This window comes from Crocodylus porosus, unplaced genomic scaffold, assembly GCF_001723895.1.
Source record: "Crocodylus porosus isolate Cpor-Errol unplaced genomic scaffold, CroPor_comp1, whole genome shotgun sequence".
Classification (NCBI taxonomy): Eukaryota; Metazoa; Chordata; order Crocodylia; family Crocodylidae; genus Crocodylus; species Crocodylus porosus.
The window spans coordinates 22,680,627-22,687,300 of NW_017728917.1; the positions used below are offsets into that span (position 1 = coordinate 22,680,627).

At 44.0% G+C, this 6,674-nt stretch overlaps 1 long non-coding RNA gene across 1 annotated transcript in view; it reads left to right on the forward strand.

The window, feature by feature from the left end:
• Positions 1 to 5,197, forward strand: part of LOC109311458 — a 7,887-nt gene extending 2,690 nt beyond the window's left edge. Inside the window, exon 3 of the long non-coding RNA XR_002101509.1 lies at positions 5,187 to 5,197. This is a non-coding gene — a long non-coding RNA (uncharacterized LOC109311458). The remainder of the gene's footprint in view (positions 1 to 5,186) is intronic.
• Positions 5,198 to 6,674: the final 1,477 nt, after the last annotated feature.

The window sequence follows — 6,674 nt, forward strand, 5'->3', positions numbered from 1 at the left end:
ATTGTTGTTTAACTGCTTAACAGTTTACATCCTTAACAGGGATATAGTACTTGGACAATAGGTCAAACGTGTTAGACAACAAAACTAGTGAATAAGCTGCAACATTTCTTAACTAAGAATAACGACACTATTTGTAATTCTTTTCAAGGAACAGGAAAAGAAGAAAGGAAAGGCTAGCAAACTAGGAATAAAGACTACCAAGGATTACTTGGACTGTGGAGTAGCACAGGGGGAATTCAATGATTAAATATGAACAAAGCTGAAATTGAAGGCAATAAGATAACATGGCTAATTTAACTTGATAAGACTAGTCTCATGGAGGTATAGCAGGTGTCTCTTGCAGAACAGATAAGGTAGATTGTTGCCCATCCCACACAGTAAAGCCTCCATTCTAGCACCCCTAGAGGCTTTGTTAAGAACTTGCAAAGCAGCTCTATTACTGTTCTGTGTGGTGGAGGAAGTGCAATCTCCAAGTGCACTGCATAATAACTTGAAATTTGTTCTGGGATTTGGCCCAAAAAACTGTTTCAACAAGTAAGCACCGGATATACTCTGACAACAGGTTCTTATATGAATACATAATTTGAGTAATTCTAGAATATGAACAAAATACAGTGCTGGATGAGGAAAATAAAATCCAAGGCACATGTTTTTTCTTTTTCTTTTTCTTACCTCCAGCTCTGTGGGCTGCCTGTCAGTCAGACTGATGGCATATGCCAGGGTGATGTTCAGTCCTTGGCCGACTGTCAACAAGCTCTTGAGCAGACTTCTTTGACTCACATGAATGGGACCAAGAGTGACCGCCTCCTTTTTGGTCCTTGGGGCAGCCCCCTCCCCCCTAACTTTTCCAGGGATCTTTCCCGGTGTCAGTAGGACCTTAAGGTCCTGGGGGTGTTCCTTGGGCCATCAGTCTTCTTGGTGCAGAACTAGGAGGACCATGGTGCTGAGGTGGAAGCATGCCTGCAGTGATGGTACTGGTGTCTGCCCAGCATCTCCTACTGTGGGTGTCAATAACCTAGCAGCTGCAGCATTGTGTCACCAGTGTTCTGTGTTGGACCCTGCACTGGACCTGCTTCAGAAGCTCCAGTGACTTTTGTGGACTTCTTTTGGGACGGGCGTCACTGGGTCCCCTGAGCCATTCTTTATTTGCCAGTGTCCAAGGGGGGCCAGGGCTTAGTAGACCTAGTGGAAAGGGTGGCTGCCTTCCACCTGCAGGTCCTCCAAAGGCTCCTCTACTGTGAGGACCCCTCCCTTGGCAGGAACTAGCTAAGGTGTTTTTGTAGCAAGTAGGGGGCCTCGGTTTTGACCAGGAGCTTTTCCTTCTGGATCCCACCCTCCTGGACTGGGGTATCCTCCCACCCTTCTTTCAAAGCATGGCATGGTCCTGGCAAGCTGCCTTTTGCCCCAAGCCAGGCATCTGTGGTTTTGGGAGTTACTGCAGGAGCCTCTGGTTCATAGTCTGGCCCTGCAGCATGGGCTGCTAAGCCTCGCCTGTAGTAGCCTTGTTGACTCCCTCATCTGGTTGCATATCATTCAGCTAGGACACCTCCTCAACATGACCCAGTCAGACTGGTTGTCAGCCGAAGCCCTGGCTTCCCGTTTGGGCATGCACTTGGTCTGCTGTGCTGCCCGCTTCCTAGAAGACTTGTGGGCCATGCTCCCAGCAGATGTGGAAGCTGTCCTGGAGGACTTACCTCCAGGCACAGAGAGGCCTCCCTGCTGGGGATGTCTTGGGCAAGCCCTTTGCACTACTGCCCACTGTCTCGGTTGTGGACAGTCACCTGGATGGTGGGCCTGGCACTTTATTGGTTCTTCCAATGTGATGGAGGCACATGGCAGCACTGGCACTCCCACCAGCCCACCCCACCTGGCGCACACTTTACAAGCCCCCCTCTCCAAAAAGACCGGTGACCTCCAGTGGCAGTTGCTACATGAGATACTGTCCACCAGCACTCTTGTCAATTTACTTGTTCTCCCTCCCATACTGGTCAGCCAATGGGGGTATCATCTGCTTGGCCAACTTCTTACTTGGCCAGGCTAAGATGGGCATCCACAAGAGCTGCAAGAACCAGCTCACCAAGGCCGGCTCAGACGACACCCTGCAGCTCCAGTTTTTGGTATGGGCAAGCCTGTCACTGCAGTTTGAGCATGCAGTCTTTCAGCAGATGGTATCCACCTTCCAGGCACATTGGGCAATTCAGGGGGTGCTCTGCAGCATTGAAAGTGACCGTTTGGTCCTTGCATGGTGACACTGCTCCCCCTCCGCCCCCCACACACATACACACTCCTCCTGAGGTACTAGCAAGGGCCCTAGAGGATTGCTGTGGCACTGGGTGGGGTTTTTTTTGTTTTTTGTTTTGCTTCCCCCTAATAAACCTTTATAAAAAGTCAAAGTCTTTCTTTCTAGTCTTCTGTCTTTTTGTCTTTCTTTCAAAAAGTTTTTCTAGAAAGGCAAAATCACCTTGCTATCTTGAATGGAAATGCAGTGGGTGGGACTGGAAACTGATGATTCATTTTTACTACCAGTTTATGTTTATTTTCCCCAAGTCTCTAAAGCATTGATTTATTCTCCTTGCCCACAAGGATATCATCTTTCCTACTGTTGTTTAATGTTTTACAGTTTAATTAAGCTCATTCCATAATTCACAACCCACAAATAGGCAGCTTTTCATACTAAAATAAGATGGTTGCTTAGGATCAAATAAGCCACTGCTAGTGCCACCCACTACTGTGACCTAAAAGAGACTCACAACCTATACACCTGCACTGAAACAGCTGAGGAATGGAGCCTGTACTAACTGCTGGACACCAGAGACATTTTTTTGAACAGTGTGACCGAGGTAATACTTAGTAGGGAATGAATTTAAGACCTGGTTTCTCACCATGCCAACCAGATAAAGACCCGATAACTGGCCAACTCTTTCACAGTCAGGTAGTGCAGAGTGAGCTAGACAGTGTTATTTATAGTGTGCACTACTAATTAAGTGTATCAGAAAGATAAAATCAATGACCTCTGTCTGTCCTCAGTTTTCATGTGCAGAATATATTTCAGCAAGAATAATAGTAATAATGAATGGTCTCTTTCCTCTTTGCCTGACCACCAAAAAATGTTTTTCTTCTCTTGGGAAAGACTAGAATACTTTGCCAAGGGTGTGTTTGATTTCTCTCCATAGTTCTGTTTCTTTTTTTTTGTTTTTTTACCCAACACAGTACACACTCAAAATTTTTATAATGAACAAAAATACAAATCAATTAACTGTAAGTTTAAGACTTTGCCTTGTTGGATTTCTTTCCAAAAGCTTCCATTTCCTAGTATTTTTAAATTTTTTTGCCAGAAATATTCTCCTGCCATTATTCTTTTTTCAGCATTGATATATAGTGACTCCTGTTCAACTGCATAATTTCAAAATGCCTAGGTGATTGTGCATTTAGGAATGCACAAAAGAGGACTACCATACTGACTGCACACAGCCCTGTCAATGCAGCTATGTCCTCATTGGTGGTATCACTGCCATTGCATTCCTATTCCTCTGTGTATCTGAGCAGCTGTAGTTTTGCTGAAATGGCCTAGGCCATGATATGCACAAATACCACTAAAACACATTTTCACTTGTGACATAAATGTAGACTCAAGAGCTGTGATGGGCACAATAAGGATGGTTTTAGCTTTGCAAAAAAAAAAGAAAGAAATAAAAAAAATCTTTTAAAAATAGTGGATCGTAGTTTTGTTTTTCAAAACCAAAACTAGGCGTGGTTTGGATCTGAGCTCATTTTAGCTGAACTCCCAGCAATCAGGGCAGAGAGATCAGGGAGTAGTTCTGTGAAAAAATTCTGGCTTTAGCTAATTGCTAGATGAGAGGCAAGTGAACTAATGCACTGCATCAGCAAGACCCCTCTTTCTCTCTCTCTCTCTCTCTCTCTCTCTTTCTTCATCCTATTTCTTTTCAACCCACCTCAGCAATGACATTATTGGCAATGTGCCACAGATGGCAACAGCTTTTCCCCTGATGAGATGCCAGGATAACAATTAAGTAAATCTAAACCAGATTGATCCTGGAATTCATACTTAAAAACTCCAAAATGCATCACCAATTCCTCTTTTTTTTACAGGAAACCAAGTCATCAGTTCTCAAAAGCAGGAAAAAGTCTTATAAAAATGCTGTCAGGAGAGTAGTGTTTTCCCCATTTTTAGATTGTTTATTGCACTATAAAAAAGGCTTTTCTTGCCAATAATTCCCTTAGATATTCAAGATGGACTACAACAAGCTCTTCTTTCTTCTTATGGACAAGTCCTACAGATCTTAATGGAAACCAGTAAACACACACACACACACACACACACACACACACACAAAATCTTGATCTTAATCTCATTTATTAACAAGTAGGAAGAACAATACATAGTATCTTGAAAACTTCTGTACCTGTACAAATAGCATTAGGAGGAGTTTTGTTACTTAATTTGCATGTGTCAAATGTGTGACAAAATTTTCTAGTTTTAAAACATAGAGCACACAGAAGGGCAAATTCCATATGACCTCAAACACAGCCATCAAGAAGAACATTTTCCTGCTGAAAGTACATGCTTTCCTTTTTAATGAACATTACACTGGGATGGATGGGGCAATGATATATATAAAACAGACTACCATTATAGGACTAAGTTGCATTCAACATATTTCACATATGGCTCATATAGTATCATTACTGAAAGTGTAATAAATCTAAAATTGTGAGTCAACCTTATTCAATTTCCCCATTTCTCCTCCCCTCAAAAAGGGAGATCAGCTTAAAAAACAGGAGCTTTTTAAAATGTATTTAGTTTTTCTTCTTTGTTCAGTATTTTCTTATTCTTTTCTCTCCTCTCAGTTTGAAAATGCAAGAATATGTGCAAGTGTGCATGCAGGAACAAACAGAAGATGGCATTTGAAAATTTAGGGCAGAATCCTATTTTGCATTGCCCAAATAACAGCATTACTACTGTTTTTGGCACTTACACACAGTTTGCGATCCTACTCTACATGCAGTACCGATGAATAAGAATCCACGCTCTGACTAAGCATACTCAGCATAATGAGCTCTGGCTGGCAGGTGTGCAGCTCCTCATTTGTATACCCTGAGAGAATGTATATCATGACATTGCAAAAAGTCTGCAAAAAACCCTAATGAGTGCATGTTAGGTGGAGGAGGAGAGCCTGTCCATGTTTATCTTTCAATGTTAGGATATTTTCCTAGGAGACCAAGTGGGTGTATGGCTTGGGGACCAGGAGAAAAAAAGCAAACTAAAGGGTATGTCGCTTGATGAGACAGAACATTACGAGTTCTTGTCTAGACCACTGGTTTTCAACCTGTGGTCTACGGACCTCCAAGGGTCCACAGACTGTGTCTAAAACAGGGGCAGACAAAGTCCAATCCTGTGGGATGGATCAGGCCCACAGTGGACTCCATTTCCAAGCAGCCTCTGCCCATGTGGCTTCGGCTAGTTTCCAAGGAGATGCCAGCAGTGGCAGTGCTGTGACAGCATGCGGCCAGGGTTTCCATGGAGACTGGCCCCAACAGCACTGGCAAGGTGTGTGGCAGAGAGGGGAGCTGCTCTGTGGCTGGGACTGGGATCTTGCGGTGGTGACTGCCCTAGCTCTGGATCACACTGTCACTATCGCAAGATCCCAGCCCTGGTCATGGAGCAGCTTGCTGCCCTGCTGCGAGCCCTGCCAGCACTGCTGGGGCCAGTCTGCATGGAAATCCTTGTCCTGCACTGTCATGGCACCACTGCTGCTTGGGTCTTCATGGAAACTGGCCACAGTGATGCAGGCAGGGGCTGCTGGGAAATGGAGTTCGGCTGCCAGATGGATCTGCCATTTTGCCCACCCCTGGTCTAAGTGGTCAACGAAAGATGATTATAATCAGTCAAAAGTACGTGAATAAACCCATACTTACAGTTCAAAATTCTATACATTCATCATTTTTTTGGAGTCCACAAATGAAAAAAAGGTTGAAAACCACTGGTCTGGACCATTACTCCTAATGTGAAATCTAATGAATATTAAATGAATAATGACTCTTAAATGTAAGGTGCAGTGATTAACCTAAGGCTGGGTGATTAGAGCACTATACAGAGAGTCAAATTTCAGGCATCCAGATCTGTCAGGCATCCAGATCTCATACATATCATTCATAGGGCCTTTCTGTTTATTGAATCAAAGGCCTTTGTTAAATCAATGAAGGCCATAGATTTCATAGATTTCATAGACATTAGGATGGAAAGGACCTCAAAAGATCCAGCCCCCTGTCCAAGGGGTGTGATGTCCGCTGGAATCAAATGATCCCAGCAAGATAAGCATCCAAATATGCCTTAAAGGTGTCCAGAGTAGGTGCTTGCACCTGTCGGGACTCTGTTCCAGACTTTGGGAACTCAGATGGTAAAGAAGTCCAGTCCTTATGTCCAGTCTAAAATGGTCTTCCTGGAGTTTGTGACCATAAGACATTGTCTTCCCTTGGAGTGCCCTGCTGAACAGGTGTTCTCTAAGTTCCTAGTGCATACTTGGTTGCATACTAGTGCATACTTGGTTGCATTCCATCCAGGCCAGCCGATTTGTGGATGTCCAGCCTCTCAAGGTATCCCCTCATGAGAACTTCACCAATGATAGGTGTGTGTTCGCCTATACCCTGGCAAT